At 38.4% G+C, this 21925-nt stretch overlaps 2 pseudogenes; both read right to left on the reverse strand.

Moving 5' to 3' along the window:
• Window positions 1–688: 688 nt before the first annotated feature.
• LOC149262470 (putative magnesium transporter NIPA4 pseudogene) lies at window positions 689–1396 on the reverse strand (annotated as a pseudogene).
• A 6633-nt stretch (window positions 1397–8029) lies between these two features.
• LOC149262471 (putative magnesium transporter NIPA4 pseudogene) lies at window positions 8030–8872 on the reverse strand (annotated as a pseudogene).
• Between the last annotated feature and the right edge of the window lie 13053 nt (window positions 8873–21925).

Genomic DNA, 21925 nt, shown 5'->3' on the forward strand with positions numbered 1-21925 from the left:
ACTTGCCAGAGGTCACATAGTTGCATCGCATAGTTGCTCACATAGTTGCTGAAGAGGGTGGGTCAAAAAGCCCATTGGCTTGCCTAAGTTCGATTATGAAACTTTTTCTACCACAGAAAATGTCGCACAGGCACATTACAGTCAGGATTGCATATTCTGGATGGACGAGGGGCATCCTGGTGTGACTTCATGGCTTGTGGATGGGTCGCTAGGTCGCAACTCAAGTTGGGTCACGTCTTTTTGTTAGGTGTTGAGGGCATGAGATGCGACCTAGTGACTTCAGGACAACCTAGAATATGTGGAGACACGATTTCATCCCCAGATAGCACTAAGATTATCTTTAATACATTTGAAAGCTCAACATCTTTATGGAAGATTAGTTCCATTATATAAATTACACATTTCCGAGGCAGCAAAATATTCATTAAATCATGGGGCATCCCTATTCTTCTATACAACATATTCAATTCATACGAAAATGTTAGGTTTCCCTAAAGGAACCCTGCCGACAAAGTGGGAAATCCTCAGACATGAAGTCGTCGTCCCCAGGGTGCTTACGCGCAAAGAGAGATTGAAGCCTGATTCCTGAGGATAAATTATTTGAAAGATACTTTTTCTTATATGAAAAAATGCCACAAAGAATTCTAACAAAACCACATTTTTCAGTCACAATTTGAGATGACCTTTTTCAATCCCAAACCTTAAACACAATGATACTCACAGAGTTGTAAATGACGTGAAAATCACATAGTAAATATGTGATATACTGCAGTTTTATATGTATCCAGTGCCTTGTTTAAATAATTCACCTATGTAATAATATATATATTAACTACCATGGAAAAGAACAAAGTTTCTATATATATTAGTTGGTTCATCCCTCAAAAGTCAGTTTCAAAGGAATATCCAACGCTTTGATAGTCTTAACTAGAATAGATCTCATAAGAGAACTAATGTAGATGTATACTAAAGCATGTGTATGGAAATAAAGTGCACATAGTGGAAAATCAGAACAAGAGCCAATGCTATCACAAGGGATGCATAAAAAAATTTGTTGGGTCAGTAGCAAGGTTCTACACTTCCTTGCAGACTCAATATCCCTTTGTTGGGGCACATGTAGAAAAATTTTGGTTGAGCCGAAAACACAAGGAACACAACCTAAAATTCCAAATATGTGCAGTTCCTCCATTAAAATAATATGTGCAAGAACTGCACTGACAATGATCTTGAGGACTCCTAATGGAGTCACAAGGATAGCTAGAGAAAAATCATAAGCTGCAAAGTTGCCTACCCATCCTGTAATCATGGAAATCATGCCTACCCACCAAAGTGGCTCATGCAAATATGAGTATCCTTCTACTCCTTTTCCTCCAAATGCATCCTCCCAGGAACCCATTTCACAATTATTCATCAATCATGCAATTACCCCTCCAGATACAAACATTGTTCAAGTTAGTGACGTTACTTTGTGCCATGATTGAAATGTCTCCATGTTGAGCTCCATTTACCTTAGTTGAATAAGTCTCCATATCATAGATGTGTCATGAGTTTCTTCTTTCAATAGGACCCCTTTGCTCTCCAGATGTAGCATTTTCCTTCATAATGTGTCAAGTCAAGTGCACTTCCATTTGTTGTTTGTGTGCCTTTACAAAAACATGTGTATTTTTTTTAAGGAATAAGTCATGCATTCTAATGTGTGACTTAGATGAATCATTTTAATTCCATTCGTGTATGCTATGAGAATATCAAAGTAGGTAGCTCATGAATTTGACAAGTATATGTCTGCTAGAGCAATTGTCTCCTCCTTTGGGTTCTGACCTGCATGCCACATTACAATCTAAATTAATTCACAAGGCTTTGAATGAAAATGTTTAATGATTAGAGTATGAAAACATTTGATGCATAAAAACATGGGTGTAATCTTCCAGACATATATTAATATAAGGTTTAAACAATTCAAAAGCACATATCCCTAATACCCACTTTCACATGACAAAATGCAATGCACTTGGTCTTGCGATCAAACAACCCTAGAAATTTGTTTGGTCCTTAATAAAATTAATGACTAAGGTAATTTTGTTATGTTAAGCCATCCTTATCCTGATTCGGTAATGTTGATAAGAATGCGCCCCAGAGTATATAGGTTTTCAGGGGTGGATAAGAGCAATGGCATCAAACAAAAGTTGAAGTGAGGTCTTGTTCATATTGACCATGCATTATAAAAGAAACGAACCAACATGAAACCTTAATGAAACCATAATATCAATGCAAGAAATGAAACATGGCTACTGATGAAGAATATGCTTACCATTTATATAATAGAGAAAGTGAAGCGAAGGAATGCATGGCAAGAATGATGGGAATAAAGACCCTAAAACACTCGAAAACTCGATGTGAGTAATGGAAGACACATGTGATGAGGAGCTATAGGGTTTCAAAAAAGACAAAAATCACCCAAGTCCTAATGCAAATGCTAAGATGGGTAACCAATCAGGAACAAAGGGGAGGATGGCATGCAATGATTTTTATATGATGCGAGACAACACGGATGGGAATGCATGCTTGGAGGTATATGAATTATGTTAAGACAAGAAGGAATCCTTCATTTTTAGAAACTAGGGTTTCTCCCAAACCCTAATAAGGTCAACCATAAAGGAGCCAAATCAAGGTCATGGTCACACACATAGATGTGCGTCCACTAAATGAAAATGTACACTATAGGAGGATAGGTTTTGAAGTATCTAGGCTCTCAATGCTCCTTGAAACAACAAACCCACAAATCCTAATGCAATCATAAGGTTTATTGTTGAGACAAAACATGATGCGTGGATGCAATGTGCAATGCGTGAGTGAGCATCTAACAAGGGTTTGATAGGAAGGGTCGCAAGGAGAGTAACTAGTCGAGAGCTTGACCAAAACCCTAATGGCTTGAGGTGAGTGGAGGGGGACCTAAAAAATTTTAATATGCCCAAAACTTTGGGTGTTATTGTAGAATCTACAAGAATTGGCAAACTAATGGTAGCATCCAACATGTGTGCCAACATCCCTACAATAGATCAAGTCTAGATAATGGTGCAAGGGAATATTGAACACTAACTATGGATGTCTCATGTTACCTTGACCTTTACTGATATGCCTTCCCTTTGTGTCTCATCTAGGTCTTGCTAGTCAGTAAACATCCAATGAGAAGTTCACACATGTGAGTAGTTGATGATGATACAAAGGAAGAGGCAAAGGGATTATTGTATTCAGGAATTTTAAAATACGTTTCTAGTGTTGCTCCACTCTTAGCAGGTCTGGATAGTACCCCAACGGAGTCACTTCAAGAATTCACAGATGTTGCTCCATTGTTAGCAAGCCTGGTCATTACCCTAACTAGGTCATTGCATTACCTCTCTGTGCAGGAAGCCTTTCTCGATCCTTTACCATTTATTTAATTTTGTTTTATTTCATGTGCACATTTGCACTTATTATTGGTCATTACCCTAACTAGGTCATTGCATTACCTCTCTGTGCAGGAAGCCTTTCTCGATCCTTTACCATTTATTTAATTTTGTTTTATTTCATGTGCACATTTGCACTTATTACGAGCAAAGAGGTTGTTTCTTGCTTGAGATAAACTAACAGATAGTATGATTTAGGTTTTCCCTGATGTGAAGCTTTCACATTTCATCTCTAGTCGACAAGTGAATAATGAAAACAAGTCATCAAAACATGCAAGACCATGTTGAGCACAAGGTTCAGGTTATCGGTATAAGTCATTCAAACTGATTAGGGTTCCCCACGAGCAATATGTTCTTATTTTCCTTGCTAATAAGTTAGAGTCATAGGAGAGATCCAGGAGGTAACTTTGATGACTAGTTCTAAGCGAAGATACCTATTGGAGTAACCATCACACCTACACACAATCATTAGGGCTAGGTTTTTAATGCTAGGGAAAGGCTACTAGGGAAGATATTCTAGGGTTTGAACATTTAAATGCAGGTTTAAGAAATCTAATCTCAACAACAAAGATTCGTAAGCTCTAGGTTCGTGAAGGCTCATGCGGCAAGGAGAAAATGCAAGACTAGGATGCAAGAAGAAGAATGCATGTCATAATACAATAGGTAGGAGTTATGATCAAATGGAATTCCATGCTAATGTAAGGAAGGAACCAACCAATTGCAATGAGAATACCAATGCAATGCATATGTAGAGATTTCATGAATGCCATGTAACAATGAGCGATGCAAGGACATGAGTGCAAGCTTAAAATCCTAATGTCACGGAGCAACTAATCACCTATGACAAAGGAAACACAATAAGGTGTATTTAAAACATAAAGAAAAACATAATTATCAAATTGATAAGAAAAAACTAAAAACTAACTAGTCTAAACCCTGAACCCTAATTTAACCAAAGAGGAGGTTGAGTCATGTGAAATCAAATTTCCAATGTAGCCACCGTAACAATTCTAGACCAATGAGTTGTTGGGTCGAATGGATGGAAGTTGTTGGCAATGTACAACACCATTGCTTGACGCGATCTTCAAGGGTGAGGGAGAAGAGCACACAAGAAATCAAACTTCCAATGCAGCCACCGCAACAATTCTAGACCAATGAGTTGTTCGAACAAATGGATGGAAGTTGTTGGCAATGTACAAAACCATTTCTTGACGCGATCTTCAATGGTGAGGGAGAAGAGCACACGAGAAAAATATTTATCATCGATCTCGTAAGATTTGAAAAAATTAAGGAAACTAAAAATGTGCTCAGTCAAGGGTGTTCCATCCTCGCCATCAAAATTTAACTGAGATAAGTGATAGAGATGCACTTTCAGGATTGAACATTGAAAAATGGCCAAATCAGATAAACACCCCTAGAGCAAGATTCAGGACATAGCAATTTACAGATAAAGGTCAAAACTTCAAGATCCAAAGGCTTAGCTTGTCTTCTAGCCCTCCTTCTAGCGCCAATTTGTTGATGAGCTGAAATGTACTTCCAACAACTAGGGGTATCCCCGGTGTGAAGTCCCAATTAGACCTCACATCGATTGGGATAGGAGCCCCATCCGGCAAGTGGGCCCAACTACCACCATGAATTTTTCCTCTCTTGATTATCAAATGAGAAGGTGTTAGAGTGGGTACAAGGGAAAATTTCTCATATTGTGAAACAAAATAAACCCAAGATTGACATATTGCATAAATAGGTACAAAAAAGTCTTAGTAGAAATAAGAATAGGTATGCCATGAGAGTGATTAGTGGGCTAAAAGCCAATCAGGCATACAATAAATTGAAACATGCCAGAAGTTAATTGCAAAACAATTCACAATATATCTTTGACATGGAAAGAACTAAGTAAACACGGATTTGAAAGCAAATCATACATGCCAAAACTATGAATCAGTTCATAACATATTGCACATATGAAAGCACACATACAAATATAGTGAAGTGTGAGAGAGCTAATACAACCACCATGAGTAGTCATGGGAATCAGTGCCAAAGATGGAGAACATATTATTAATGTTGTTGCAACTTCAATTACATATCTTGCAGTCTATCAAAACCCAATAGTGGAACATGGGTTGCTCATATTATTTCCTAATAAAAAAACCCTAGCCTCACTGCAACTCCACTCTACTAACTGCCAAGAGCTAAGTGGCTCTGGCTCTCAAGCATAAATCAACTATCTAATCCTAACCTCAAATCTAGTGCTAAAGTAACCCCCCCCCAATTTGAATGAAGCACAAGGGCACATTTATAGAGGTCAGGTGATCGTTCACCTATCATGACCTTTGACCTTCCATCATGCCATTTCTGCTACCCTCATGGCTCTTGAGCTTACCCACTTCTTTCGCAAGACAAAATGATTGTTACAGGCCCACATCAGTGCTAACAAAGTTGCCGATATAATTGTGGGTGATATTTAGATTGTGATGAATTAGAGAAAAGGAAGGGTGTAGAAGGTTATTGGAAACCCTATAATTATTTTTTGCCCATATGTCGCAATGATGCAGATTCTTGTTCCTAGAAGCGACATGTTTTCTTGCCACTATGCTTCTCTCACATTCATTAATTGTCTCGTGATGTTCTTTGGATTTTATTGAGAGGTCCTTGGATCTTGCAAGGGACCATCTGGCTTTCTATGCAAGCTTCATGATAAACCCTAAATCTTCTGCATAAACCAATATCTTGCTACCTTCCTTCTACCCTGGAGCTAGCTTGACTTAAATATTTGTTCTTGACCAAGATCATGTATTTTTTCAACATCAATCCCTTGGATCATTTTAGAAACCAATTCGGCTTAAGTGTCTGCATAAATGCTAGGGATTTTCCTTTGTAACTTCAATCCTAGACATGTATACAATCATCAATTAAGCATCAAGAAAAATGTACTTTGATGAAATATAAAAAATAAATATCACAATTAATAATGAGCAAGAATTCTTAGCCTTGAAATTGCTTGTGATTTCATGGTCACATATTTGTGTGTTGATATGTTCCATGTCTTGGAACCAATCATTGATTTCCTTTTACTAGTTAGATTATTATTGTTATATCATATTTCACACTCCTTTTCATCCTCGTCACACATGCTGGGAATTTGTGCATTGTGTTGTTTTTAAAAAATTTCAAAGGTGTAAGGAAAAATCCTTTGCGATTGCCATTGAATAACATGACCCTTTGAAACCTTCGAACCTTGCACTACCTTAATAGTGTTTGTGGAAACACAACATATTTATGGAACACGAGGCTGGCATGCTTCCTTCTTGAGCCTGCATCCATCGTCAACACTTGCCATTATGCCTCTCGTGACATGTTTATGAGGTGAACGGATTCGTTTCTTTTCATTGTAGTCATGAACCATTCCAAATTCCTCCTGGAATTCATATCATTTGTTCTCTTATCCAAACAATAATACAGACTTGGCACTATAGTGGGAGCAAGGATATTTTAAAGAAATGATTTTCACTAACGATATATGGTAGTCTCTGGTGATTGTTCATGGGAAGCAGTTTTGTTTTGTCACTCGACGAATTACTTCATGCTCCTGGGGAAAACGATGCTTGATAAAATGCTTCCAAAATAGGGATTTCACGCAACTTGAGTCAGCATGTCCTTATACTCTCTTCATTCCATATAATTCCACAAATCAATTGCATATTTTGCGTAAAGTTTTGGAGAATTTCTTAATGTGATGATAGCTCGTTATGTTCTGCCTTCTTAAAGAGATGGTTGCAACAACATCTCATGTGGTCACACAGTTGATGAAGAGGATGGGTTGGATGAGTTGCTAGCTTCTTTAGATGCGAGTCTACGACTTTCTAACCCAATAAAGGTCACACAGTCGCACTTAGTGGTGGTCACATCTTCTAGCCATTTCTCGGGTGCAACTTTAAGACCTCGGCAGAGAGGCTACTTGCTAGAGGTTACATAATCGTTCCACATAGTTGGTTGCATATTTTCTAAAGAGGGTGGGTTGGACTGGCCATTGGCTTGCCCAAGTGTGATTCTACAACTTGTCTACCAAAGAAAAGGTCACACAGTCGCTTTACAATCAAGATCAAGTATTCTGGATGGATGAGGGGCTTGTTAGTGTGACTTTGCGACTTGTGGAGGGGTCTCTAGGTCACAACTCAAGTTGGGTTGCATCTTCTGGTTAGGTGCTGAGTGCATGGGATGCGAGATAACAACTTCAGGACAACAACGACTATGTGGAGACATTGTTTCATACCCAATTAGCGTTGAGATTCTCTTTAATACATTTTCAATCTCAACATCTCCGTGGAAGATTACTTCCATTGTATCCATTATCTATTTCCGAGGTAGAAACATATTCATTAAATCATGGGGAATGCCTATTATTTTGTACAACAGATGCATGTCATATGGAAACGTTAGGTTTCCCTAGAGGAACCCTGTTGTTGAAGCGAGAAATCCTCGAACGTGAAGTCATCGTCCCTAGGGCGCTTACACGAAGAGATATCTTGAAGTCTGATTCCTGACAATATATTATTACCAAGATCATTTGTCTTATGGGAAAAAATTCAAGAAAGGATTGTAACAAAACTACATGTTTCAGTCACAATCTGAGACATGTTTTCTCTATCCCCATCCTTAAACGCGATGATACTCATAGGATTGTAAGTGACATGAACATCACATAGTCAATATGTGATACGCTGCACTGCTAAATGTGTCTAGTGCATTATTTAAATAATTCACCTGTGTAATAATATAGGTATTAACTACCATGGTAAAGAACCAAGTTTTCCAACATATTAGTTGGTTCATCCCTAAAAAATTAGTTTCAAAGGACTATCCAATGCTTTGACACTCTTAACCGAAAGAGATCCCATTAGAGAAACAATGTTGATGTAGACTAAAGCATGTGTATGGCCATTAAGTGGCATAGAGTGGACAATAAGAACAAGAGCCAATGCTATCACAAGGGATGTGTAAAACAAAAATTGGGTGAGTAGCAAGGTTCCACACTTCCTTGACAGAATCAATATTCATTTGCTATGGCCTATGTAGAACAATTGTGGTCGAGTCGAAAATAAAATGAACGAAACCTAAAATTCCAATATGTGCAGTTCCTCCCTTAAAATAATATGTGAAAGAACTGCGGTGACAACAATGTTGAGTGCTCGCAATGGAATGACAAGAATCGCTGGAGCAAAAGCATAAGTTGCAAAGTTTGCCACCCATCCAACAATCATGGTAATGATGCATGCCCACCAAAGTGGCTCATACAAATATGAGTAGCCTCCTACTCCTTTTACTCCAAATCCATCATGCCATGAACCCATTTCAGCAATATTCATTAATGATTCATCACCGCTCCAGATATAAACACTCTTCAAGTCAATTCTGTTACTTTGTGCCATGGCGGAAATGCCTCCATGTTGAGATCCATTTCCCTTAGTTGAATAAGTCTCCATATCATGTGCTTGTCATGAATTTCTTCTTGCAATAGGACCCATGTGCTCTCCTCATGTAGAATTTTCCTTCATACATGTGTCAATTCAAGTGCACTGCCATTTGTTGCTTGTGTGCCTTTCCAAACACACGTGCATTTTTTTTAAGGAATAATTGATGGATTCTAATGTTTGACTTGGACCCATCATTCTTATGTTAGTCTTGTATGTTATGAAATTCCCGAAGTATTTGGCTCAAGAATTTGACAAGTATATGTCTGCTAGAACAATTGTCTCCTCCTTTAGGTTCCGACTTGGATGCCACATAACAATGTAAATTAATTCACAAGGCTTCGATTGGAAATGCTTAATGATTACAATACTACAACCTTTGATGCATAAAAACATGGGTATGATCTTCCAGACATATATTAATATACAAGGTTTCAACAATTCAAAAGCACATGTCCCTAATACCCACTTTCACATGAAAAAATGTAATGCACTTGGGCTGCCAATCAAACCACCCTAGAAATTCGATTAGTCCTTAACAAAATTAATGACGAAGGTAATGTTGTTATGTTAATCCATCCTTATCCTAATTCAATAACGCATATAAGAATCCACCCCTGAGGATATACGATTTCAACAGTGGATAAGGACAATGGCATCAAGCAAAATCTAAAGTGAGTTCTTGTTCATATTCACCATGCATTATAAAAGCAACGAACCTACGTGAAACCTTAATGCAATCATAAGATCAATGTACGAAATGAAACATGATTAGTGATGAAGGATGTTCTTATCATTTGTATAGTAGCGAAAGTGTGGTGAAGGAATGCATGGTGAGAATGATGGGAACAAAGACCCTAATACACTCCAAAACACGAGGTGAGTAATGGAACACACATGTGATCAACATTTATAGGGTTTCAAGAAGGAAAACAATCACCCAAGTCTTAATGCAGATGCTGAGATGGGGACTCAATTAGGAACCCAAGGGGGAATGGTGTGCAATGATTTTTAATTGATGCGAGACAACGTTGATGGGAATGCACCTTTGGAGGTATATGAATTATGTTAAGACATGAAGGAATCCTTAATTTTTAAAAACTAGGGTTTCTTGCAAACCCTAATAAGGTCAACCATAAATAGATACAAATTAAGGTCATGCTCATCTACACAAAGGTGCCTCCACTAATTGACAATGTACACTATAGGAGGATAAGTTTCAATGTTTATGGGATCTCAATGCTCCTTGAAGAAACAAACCCCCAAACCCTAATGCAATCATATGGTTTATATTTGAGATAAGACATGATGCGTTGATGCAATGTCAAACACGTGAGTGAGCACCTCACAAGGGTTTGATAGGAATGGTCATGGGGAGAGTAACCATTCAAAAGCATGACCAAAACCCTAATGGCTTGAGGTGACTGGAGGGGGACCTAAAATTTTTTAATATGCCCAGAATTTTGGGTTTTGTTGTAGCAGCTAAAAAAATTGGTGAACCGCTAGAAAAATCCAACATCTTTACCAACATCCCTACAATAGCTCAAGTCCAGATAATGATGCAAGGGAATATTGAATAGTTACTACGGGTACCTCTCGCATTAACTTGACCTTTACAGATTGGCCTTCTATTTTGTGTCTCAGCCAGGTCCGGTTAGTCAATAAACATCCAATTAGAATTTAACACATGCCAGTAGTTGATGATGATGCAAACGTCAAGGAAAAGGGCTTATTGTATTCAAGATTTTAAAATAAATTTTTGGTGTTACTCTGCTGCCAGCAGTCACTTCAAGAATAGACAGACATTTCTCCACTACCAGTGAGCCAAGTCAGTACCCTGATGGAGTCATTGCATTACCTCTCTATGCAGGAAGCTTTTCTCGATCCTTCACCCTTTATTTTATTTCATTTTCTTTCATGTGCACATTTGCACTTTTTATTGGGTGTTCATTGCACCAGGGCAGATTGAGTGATCCGACTTATTTTATGAGAAAGAGAGGTTGTTTCTTGCTTAACAGAAGCTAACAAATATTTTGATTTAGGTTTTCCCTAATGCGAATCTTTCACATCTCATCTCCATTCCACAAGTGAACAACGAAGACAAGTCATCAAAACATTCAAGACCATGCTGAGCACAAGGTTCAGGTTATGGGCATAGGTCATTCGAACTTATTAGGGTTCTGCATAAGCAATTTGTCCTTGTTTTCCTTGTTAATAAGTTAGACTTGTAGGAGAGATCCAAGAGGTAACTTTGATGACTGATTCTAAGAGAAGCTACCCATTAGATTAACCGTAAAAACTACACACAATCATTAGTGCTAGGGTTTTAATGTTAGGGCAAGGTGACGGGGAAGCTCTTCTAGGGTTTCAACATGTGCAAGTAGGTGTAAGAAATATAGTCACATCATCGAAGGTTTGAAAGCTCTAGGTTCGTGAAGGCTCATGCTGTTGCATGGGGAAAGGAGAAAATGCAAGGCTAGGATGCAAGAATAAGAATGCATGTCATAATACAATAGGCAATAATTATGATGAAATGGAATTCCATTCTAATGTTAGGAAGGAACCAACAAATTGTAATTAAAATACCAATGCAATGCACATGTAGAGATTTCATGAATTCTTTGCAACAATGAGTGATGCAAGGATATGAGTGCAAGCTTAAAATCCTAATGTCATGCAACAACTAATCACTTATGACAAAGAAAACACAAAAAATTGTATTTAAAACATAAAGAAAAACCTAATTAGAAAATTAATAAGAAAAAACTAAAACCTAACTAGTCTAAACCCTAAACCCTAATGTAACCAGAGAGGAGGTCGGGTCACATGAAATCAAACTTCCAATGCAGCCACTACAACAATTCCTGACTGATGAGTTGTTTGAACGAATGGATGGAAGCTATTGGAAATGTACAACACCATTTCTTGACTCAACCTTCAATGGTGAGGGGGAAGTGCACACAAGTAAACTCTTCAATGTCGATCTCGTAAGATTTGTAAAACTTAAGGAAACCAAAAATGTGCTCAGTCAAGTGTGTTCCATCCTCACCATCAACCTTTAACTGAGACAAGTGATAGAGATGCTCATCGGGGATTGAACATTGAAAAATCGCCAAATAATATAAACACCTCAAGAGCAAGATTTGGAATGGATCCATTTATAGATAAAGGGCTGAATTGCAGGCTCTAAGGGTTTAGATTGTCTTTTGGCCCTCCTTCTAGCGCCAATTTGTTGATGGGCTAAAATGTAGCACCAACACCTAGGGGGTCTCACCAGTATGAACTCCCAATTAGAAGTCACACTGTTTGGGATAGGAGCCCCATCTGGTATGTCATTCTAACTGCCACCATGAATGTTTTCGTTCTTGATTACCAAATGAGAAGGTGTTAGAGTGGGGATAAGGGCAAAATTCCCATACAATGAAACAAAATCAGCCCAAGATTGACATATTGCAAAATGAGGTACAAGAAATTCTTAGCCGCAATAAGAAGAGGTATGCCATGAGAGGGATCAGTGAGATAAAAACAAATCAGACATACAATAAATAGGAACATGCCGGAAGTTAATTGCAAAAAATTTCACAATTGATCACTGACATGGCAAGAACTAAGTAAAAACAGATTCGAAAGAAAAACATACATGCCACAACTATGAATCCGTTCATAACATATTGCCAATATGAAAGCATACATACAAATATAGTGAAGTATCAGAGAGCCAATACAACCACCATGAGTAAGCATGGGAATCAATGCCAAAGATGGAGAACATATTATTAATTTTGCTACAACTTCAAGTACATATCTTGAAATTGGTCAAAACCCAATAGTGGAATATGGGTCGCTCATACCATTACCTAATGCAAAACCATAGCCTCATTGCATCAACACTCTACTAACTTCCAAGAGCTTAGTGGCTCTAGCCCTCAAGAATAAATCAACTATCTAATCCTAGCCTCAACTCAAGTGCTAAAGTCCCCGCCCCCGATTTTCAATGAGGTATGAGGGCACATTTATAGAGGTCAGGTGACCGTTCACCTACTGTGCCCTTTGACCTTCCTCATTCCCTTTCTGCTACTTTCATGGCTCTTGAGCTTACTTTTACAGATCTATTTGGGCACATCACTCCCAACAATCAGATCAGTGTAAACATGGTGTATCAAACCCTAATTTAGTTGCTACATGTCGTAGACATGCCACCTCATTGAGTGGTTTGATCCATGAGAGTTTCTTGACTTCAAACCCTGTTGAAGTGTTTCCTTGGGTCACCAACACACCTCTTGTTAGGGGTAGGTTCTTTGCAAAGTAGGTATTCCCAGTCAGGGTTGTGTTGTAGAGCACCTAAGCCCATTCAAGCTTGCGCTGGTCGAGAATCCTATAAATGTTCATTGGATCCTAAGTATATTCCTCCTTTCTAGAGCCTTCTAGAAGGAACCCAGCTCCTATCCTATCAATATGAGCTCGCCTTAGGATAGCCTTAGAACATCTAATCCTCTATCCTCTCATCCCTTTGAACATGGAAACTAATCATCCAATTATTGAAAACCATTCAATCCCATATTAATGACAAAACCACTTGCATTCATCTATAAATTGGCCTCCCATCATAGAGCCAAGTGGATTGGATATTATAGAGAAATATTGTTGGTTAAGAGACTTGAAATCATTGTCAAAGTAATGTTATGCTACTGAATTGATGTTGATATTGGTGTGATGAGGGCTTGGACTAAGCTGGATGAGTGACATGAGATTGAACCACATTGGGTGTAACTTCTCCTTCTATCAATCAATAAAGTTGTTTGTTGATTTTCTTATACGTTTATCTATATCTATGATGAATGTATGTTCAAATTTTGTCGATTCCATTTGTTTGCAATAAATAGATAATGTGCTTTGATTGTTGTCATCTTTTGTTTGTTTTGGCAAGTACCAATTGAGTGAATTCAGTTTGAGCGGGAGTGATGGGAGAAACTCAAAGCAGATCAAAGGAAGTGAAGGATCACAAGTAGGTTATTTTATCTTATCTGATTATTGTAGGAAAAGGTTAAACATCTTTACTTCAGTTGTTCTAAGTGTAACTACCCACTTAGGGAAGATATACTTATCCATAGGTATAAATTCCGTAATAGAAATTAGTGACCATAATAGGGAAAAGACCATCGTTCTTGGTAGTTATCCCTTGTCTTAGCAGCACCAGTAGACTTTGCTTGAGTTCATTTACCTATATTCAGTTATTTTGAAGTTGTTTGGTCAAAAAGTGTGCTTATTTGTGTGCTAATAGTGCTCTTTGGCATCAACGCACTATTGTTCTTGGCACAATGCACTATAGAGCAGCCTTAGCCTAGAGAATGTGCTTTGCAATGCACTGTCTCCCACTCACGGCTGCGCTGGTCCCTATCCAAAAACCCATCTTTTTTCTTGATTTTTTCCAAATAGTTTCACATCTTGTTTACTGAATGGTCAATGTTTCTCTATCCCTGAAGTCCAAACTAGCATTTATTTTCCATGCCCACTTTAGCTTTATTTGTTTAATGTTTCTTTATGTTTTCTTTATCATTGTTGAATCAATACCAAAGTTAGCTTACATTGATTAGTCTTTACTTTTCTGAAAAAGAAACTGTCGTAAAGTCTCTATTTCTTGCAAAAAGCATTGATTTATCATTTGTGCATTTAGTTTCTTTACATCCATCTAAAAATTAAAGGAATGAAAAGAAAAACATGTATAATGCATTTAGAAGTTTGTGTGTGCTTGTAGGAATGGTATAGGGAAAGTTGCATTAGATGTGCTCTATGCTCTTTGTTTAAAGCTTCTGATTGCTCTATCCCTTTTAGTTATGGTTTTCATTGTTTAAATCAAATGAAAAGAACGTTTCCCATCTTAGTTTCATTCTACGAGTTTCAAAAACATCACGTGGTGAACTTGAAAGGCAAACTTTTAAACAAGATCAACTAAAGTTTATCTCAATTAACCTAATGGAGCATTGTAACTTAACACATCACATTTAGAGGTCTATGCTAGAGACGTGTTCCAGCATTGTTAAACATAGCAGTTGTCCCTAACAGTCTATAATACATTCCAAGTGTGATACCTCATTCCACGTACATAAGTATATCGTAGCTCATCCATGTACTTTCGGGTATATCGGGCGATGTTATAGTACAAAAAGTATAAGGGAATGCTCTCATTGTGCGGTTTCGCATTAGACAACACTAACACAGATTGGGCCTCCACATACTTTTGGGTATATTTGGGAGGACTACATTAGGTTTCTATCAATCCATAGATAACCAAGTTGGCCTCCTTGTATAAGGTGATACACCGAAAACAACATTCGGGGAGATTACCTACACATATGTTAAGTCCTTGGCTCTTCCAAGGCAGTATATTGTAGTTCACAGTTACTTGGTAATTTTTTTGCCTAGATTACCCCCTTTTTTGTTTATTTCTTTTCATAATAAAATCAATCAGCAATCGTGGAAGAAAATCAACCTTTACCCCGTTGTTCCTGTAGGACATCGAGTAAACTGCCTTTATCGCCTGAAGCTACACCTAGTTGGTGAAGGTGGTCTCATTTAACTAAGTCCAGTACATCACAAACTTTTGGTTCTTCCTTTGATTTACCAAAGTCACCTATATCGATATGTACTGTGATTCCAGTTACTCCTACTATTACTAGTTTATTTGCTGCTAAAGTGGAACCTTTAAAATTACCTAAGGACACTGAAAGTGAACTTAGTGAAACAATAACTAAAGCTGTCCAACATGAAGTTGATCCTCAACAAGAATTTGTTCAAGAAATTCATCTTGAACCCATTTTTATTTTACTAGAAGACTTGGATCTTGATTTTTAACAACCAAAAGTTGTTCCTGTACCGGAAGACGATCGACCGGTTTATCCTTAGGCATCTATAACTATTGATACTTCTCCTTTACCATAGAGTCAAACACCAGAAATTTATTATGGACCTGATGGTGAAATCCTTCCACCCAATTTGAATTCTATTGAAGAGGAATTTGAAGAAGAAACTTCACCTAGAACTCCAACTCGTTTTCGACCAAGCCTTTATCCTTATCCTTATTTTCCTCAGTTAACTTATACTGCTCCTCTTGATCCTGTTTACTTTCAAACTCCCATAGATTCATTAGGACATTCATTGGGTCATTTGACTATGGTTGAATCAACATCCTAGACTGTATCATTTCTTACAGATGCGATATCATCTACTATCACTACTTATTCGATGTTTACCACAACCCCTGAGTCACATCTGTATGGTGGCCCGTTGATCCCACTGGGTTACCAATCATTATCTGGAACTCAGTCTGGTGTTTCTTCTAGTCCATGGTCTTCACCCATGTTGTCCACAGGAATTTTACCTAGTTCTTCACTTACGGATATTGAACAATTGATCCATCAAGTCAATACCAAGTTGGTCCATCTGGTTACGTCCAATGTATCTAATTAACACTGGATTACCTCCATATGGAGAACAATATGCCCAATATGCTTATTCTCCATACTCTGGGAGGCCACCATATGGAATATACCATCATCTTTAGGTCCAACTTATTCTGGATTGAATGTTTTTCAATGGCAGCCTACAATGCCTGTTCAACCAAGGCTTGTGTATTCATCACAACCAATACAACCTATTTCATCCATACATACTACGCCTATCATTACGACTTTACCATAGTTGCAAGCTCAGTTGATTGTATATCAACCTTTGCAAGCTGATCCTTCAACCTCTTACCCTCAAGTTTTAGGTCTACAGACTCAGTCTTCTCAGGCCATTTTAAAACAACCGTGTGTGTCTGAAATCCAACAACCTCATGCCAGTTTACCATTAACTGGGATGACTTAGACTTATACTGGTCCAATTTATCCACAACCTGTTCAAATTGGTGAGAAACAACTGTTGTATCAACAACCGTGGCAACCACAATACCAACAACAACAATCCCAATAGTACCAAACTTATCCTGGACTTGGTCATCAAGCCTATGCTAGGTTTGGTCAACAACAAGCTTACCCAAGTTCTAGTCAACAATCCTATGCTATTTTTGGTCAACAACAAATTTATCCTGGTTCCCAACAACAACCTTATACTATATATGCTCAACAAACCTACCCCTATCAAGGTTACGAGTAGCAGATTCCTTATGCTAGTATGCAAAGACCTATTGCCCAGGAAATTCCATCTTACCCTAGTTACGCTCAACCTGACCTAAACCGACAATTGCCTTTTGTTGCAACACTTGAATTACCGGATTTAAATTGACTTACCAATTATCCCATTCTTTATTAAGTTTGGTGGCCGATGATTCCACAAAAATTTACTTCTAATATTCCTAAGTTCAATGGAAACCATGGAGAAGATCCGTCCAATCATGTTATGACTTTTCATTTATGGTGTTCATCCAACTCCCTAAATGATGATTCAGTAAGACTACGTCTTTTCTAGCGAACGCTCACTAGTCTCGCTGCAAAGTGGTATATCGGATTACCACGATCTTCATTTGAAAACTTCACAGCCTTAGCCACTACATTTTTAACCCATTTCCAGTTACCCATCAGATATGAAACTGGAATAGAACTATTGACCAACTTTAAACAGATCACTACTACTCACATTTCTGATCATATTCATGAGTGGTGTCGTCATCATCAAATGGTCAAGACTTTTGTTCCTGATCAGCTTTTAGCTGAATGGTTTATTAAATCCTTGTTTCCATCTATCACTAAGGATGTGGCTAAAGGAGGAATTGTTACTAAAAAGTATGGCACGCTATATGATAAAATTCCAAATGCACCTACACTAGATTTTAATGTTCCACCACCTCCATCCAGTAAGGACTCTCATGTTGGTGAACGTGTGATAGGTTCTTCAAGAACTCAAACAGCAAGTAGACCATCTAGTCAAACACTTGATCTTTCAAATAAAATCTCTAATACACCTGATAATACACTTTCTTCTGAAATAAATGTCGTGTCATCTAACAAAGGTAAAAATGAAAAGCAACCTGGAAGCAAGAAACAGGGGAAAACCAAAAAGAAACAAAATTTCCCCCTCAAGAGAAATCATCCGATTCCTCTTCTCTGGCTAGGAAACCTCGTTACCCATGTTTAATTTGTAATGAGGAGCACTTTACGTGAGACTTTCCTCACCGCTCTAAAGTCTCAAAACTTCTTAAGACTTATAGTACATCCACTGTGTTGACATATCCTTTTGCAAACCCAGAGACTCATTTGGTTGCTACAGATCATGCTTCCACTTCACAAGTGGATATGTTATCCACCACTAATCCTAAGACTGATGTTTTGGTGACTACACAAAGTAAAGATTATGCTAATCCACCGTCGTCGTCAAATAACCATGCTATAGATCAACCCAATACTTCGACTTCGACTTCGTTTGACCCCATTCCACCACCCATTGCACCAAAGTTAACAATAAAAATGCCTAAGGGAGTTGTTCATAAATCTACATTCAACCCTTGAGCTCGAGCAATGCAAAATTATAAAATAGTAGAAGATGTGGCTTAGTCACTTTCTGCTATGTCAACACTTGAAGTGCTTCAAAATTATCCCTCCCAAAAGCATGCTTTATTGTCAGTAATTGGTGGAATTGATCCAACAAATTCCAATCTCGTAGTTTTTAACCATGTGGGTTATACGCCACAACTACCAGCACAATTAGCATTCTTGATCCAAGTAAATTCTTTGAATCACCTCATTAATCAAACCATTTTTGATTCAGGTGCATCTACTTGTATCATTTTAATGAATTGTTGGAAAACACTTGGATCACCGCCTTTGTCACGATCACCTATGACATTAAAAGATCTTGACGGTCTCACTTATACACCTTGTGGAATTTTAAGTAACCTGCAGATAGAACTAGGGGGGAAGACTGTAACTGTTGAATTTGAGGTCATTAACGGACCCCTTGACTACAATATTTTACTAGGAAGACCATGGGTTTACGCTATGGATATTATGATTTCAACATACTTTTGTATGATCGCTTTCCCTCATAAAGGTGGAATCACAGTAATTGATCAACTCGCCTTCTTCACCTCTAGTTCACAGGAAACTGGAAGCATTCCATTAGTTCACGGACCTCCGCAATCTCTTCAAAACATTGATGTAGGTCTCTTCAAAGATTCTTCCCTAATGGGCACCTTTTCACTACTATCATCATCACAAACGATGGAAGTTGCAAAAGTTGAGACCTGTAACATGATATCTTCCACTTCTTCTGACTCATGGAAGATTTCCAATAATTCTGAAGTTGATATGCATAATGAAACCATGCCGTTAAGCCCAATTGAGCTCACATAGTAATCAATCCTTTTGGCTTGCGCAAAAAATCCAAATCCATCATCATCGATTGTATCGGTTGATCGTTCATTAGAATATGGTACTTCCTCTGATCCTTTTTCACGTACATTTCCTACTGATGAAGGAATCATCCAATCAATGATGATAGAAGAAGAACCATGGGAAGGTTATCATCATCAATCCTGTTAGAGCCTAGATTTTCCTCAGGCTGGAAAGGCAAGGTTCTAGGTCCACATCAAACCACGCTCAGCTTCGTAGCTAGCCCTATGAGGACAGGAGAGGGCTCTCTCCAGGTCAATCTCAGCGAAAGATAATCAATGGGGCTTGAGATGACTGATTTAACAACTGATCTTAGGCTAGGTATGAAGTGCAAGGATTTGATTTGAGTTTTTAAGGGTTTTGTTGGAAAAAAGGGACAGGCAAATTTTGGGTCTGGGGATGAGGCCTAGTTTTTGCAGAGTTCTGATTGGGGCAAGGAAGGCAATCGTTTTGATTCTTTGGTTTGAATGAATGGATGGATCAGACTGATGAGGGGCTAAGGAGGGCAAGAATGTCTCAAGACTCCTCCTCAAATAGATGAAAACATGTAAAATTAAACAAAATTTCAAGGCAGGGCACAGTAGTCCAATGAATTCTACCTTAATCACTCATTTGTTTAATTGCAGAAGAAAATAGAAGGGAAAATGATACACATAAACATCAGTGAACTTAAAAATACATAGAGAAAAACATCATCAAAACAAAGGGCCACATGGATCCCAACAAGTGCTACAAAACCTTGGTCTTTCCTTTGCCAAATTTGCAGAAATGAAATGTACAATAGGGTGCCAAGCAATCCCAAGTATCCAACCCTGAAAATGACTTAGAAATTATATAATATAGACAAGCCAAACCCATTCCCTTGCCTCTAGGTGGTGAGCTAATAATTCTAGGAGCCGTTTGAACTAATTCTAAACAAGGAACTGAAATCTAGGTACTCAAACAACTTACTCCTATATGCTAGGAAACTAATTCATTCATTTAAGTTTCACTTTTTAGTGAATGAATCTTATATAACAAGTAAATATGTGCCAAAGCTACATCATAATCATCAAGTTACATCAATGTATATCAATAATTACATCAAAAAGTAAAACTGGTCAAAACTGGGTGAATTTCTGAGCTGCTGAGTGAAAAATAGGCAAAAATCCTCTATGCGCCACGCCTGAAACCTGTATGTGTTGCGCCACTTTGGCGCTGATTTTGAGGCACTTCATGAAGTCCAAATTGAGCCCAAGTGTGCTTGTTGGAAATCCCTGCCTGTCTACTTTCCAACCCAGGTGGAATTTGTAGATTTGGATGTCATTTTTCCCCCCAAAAAATTCAATTGCCCAAGACTGCTTCCTATGTGTCAAAATAGGGGCAGTGAGGTCATTTTCAGGGTGTTTTTGACCCTTTAGGCAATCCAGAACTTGATGAAATCCTTAGGTAATCCATGGGCATACATAACGTTTGATGAAAAATCAAAAAATGTAAAGTTTTCCTCCTAGAGATCTCCCAATTACAAGCGCGCACCAAGTGGCGCTACGCGTTGGGCAGAAAAACCTGTTTTAAAGCCAAAAAATTCAAAATTGACAAAATTTTCTCCAAATTCCTTGAAATTTGGGCTGCACCTTCTCTATCAAGTTTCATGCTGGGCTAAAGAGGCTTTAGCCAATATCTGAAGACGATCATGCTCCTTTTGCCTCTTTTGCTTCTTTATCGCCTTCTTCAATTTTGCCTTTAGATTCCTTATTCGTGCCTTGGAACTCATATTTTGCGCCCTGTAATGGAAAACCATGTGTCTCAACAATGCTTTATCCCTATTGGCCTTGTCCAGCAGTCTCTCCAAGTGGATGTTGATTCTTTCGAGCCAAGACTCCTGATCATCATTAATCTCTTGCTCCAATGAAGTGAGCTCAATCCTCCTCCTTTGTGCAGCTTGGCGATTCTTGCGGATGTTTTGTAACTCCATGATTGCTTGCTGATCTTCAAGCTATTTTTTCCTCTACTCCAAGTATTTCATAGTCCACTTAGCCCTCTCCAAGTCAAGGGATAAGGATTTGATCTCTATTTGCTACTCCTGGATGATCTCTCTAAGATGTGCACTTTGTGGGCCCATGTCTGTATCGTCATCCTGAATAAGAATAAAGTCTCGCTCACCTAAAGGCCCCTCATCCTACATTAGCCTCTTGCTTCTGTCCTGTACCTGTGATGCTGATGTCGGAAGCGAGGCCCCTTCCACACTGGGTGGAGATAACACTCACTTTGCTGCCGCGAATAGCTGCCTGGCACCCTTTTGATAAGTAATGCAAACCGAGATAGTAACAATGTGTGGATCATGGCCTTCAAGCTGATGAGAAGGTCCACCTGTCTCATGCCCAGCCTCTGAAGGTCCCTGTGAAGCTCTGAAAAACTCACGGGAGATGAAATCATCCCAAGTGATGCCCTGTAATCCAAGCTGATGAACCACCAAAATTTTGATGAGCGCATAGTGGTAAATGTTGTTGTACTGTTGTTCAGGAGTCTTCTTCTGCACAAGAGTAGTCATCCTCTCGATGTTTCGGCACATGAAATATGGAATGTTCATCAACCTCACTCTCGTGAAATGCATCAATAACCTGATATGGTATGCATAGAGGCGTGA

The sequence above is a fragment of the Pinus tabuliformis genome, chromosome 6, assembly GCF_031772625.1.
Source record: "Pinus tabuliformis cultivar Carrire ecotype Pingquan chromosome 6, CPIR1, whole genome shotgun sequence".
In the NCBI taxonomy this organism is placed as follows: domain Eukaryota; kingdom Viridiplantae; phylum Streptophyta; class Pinopsida; order Pinales; family Pinaceae; genus Pinus; species Pinus tabuliformis.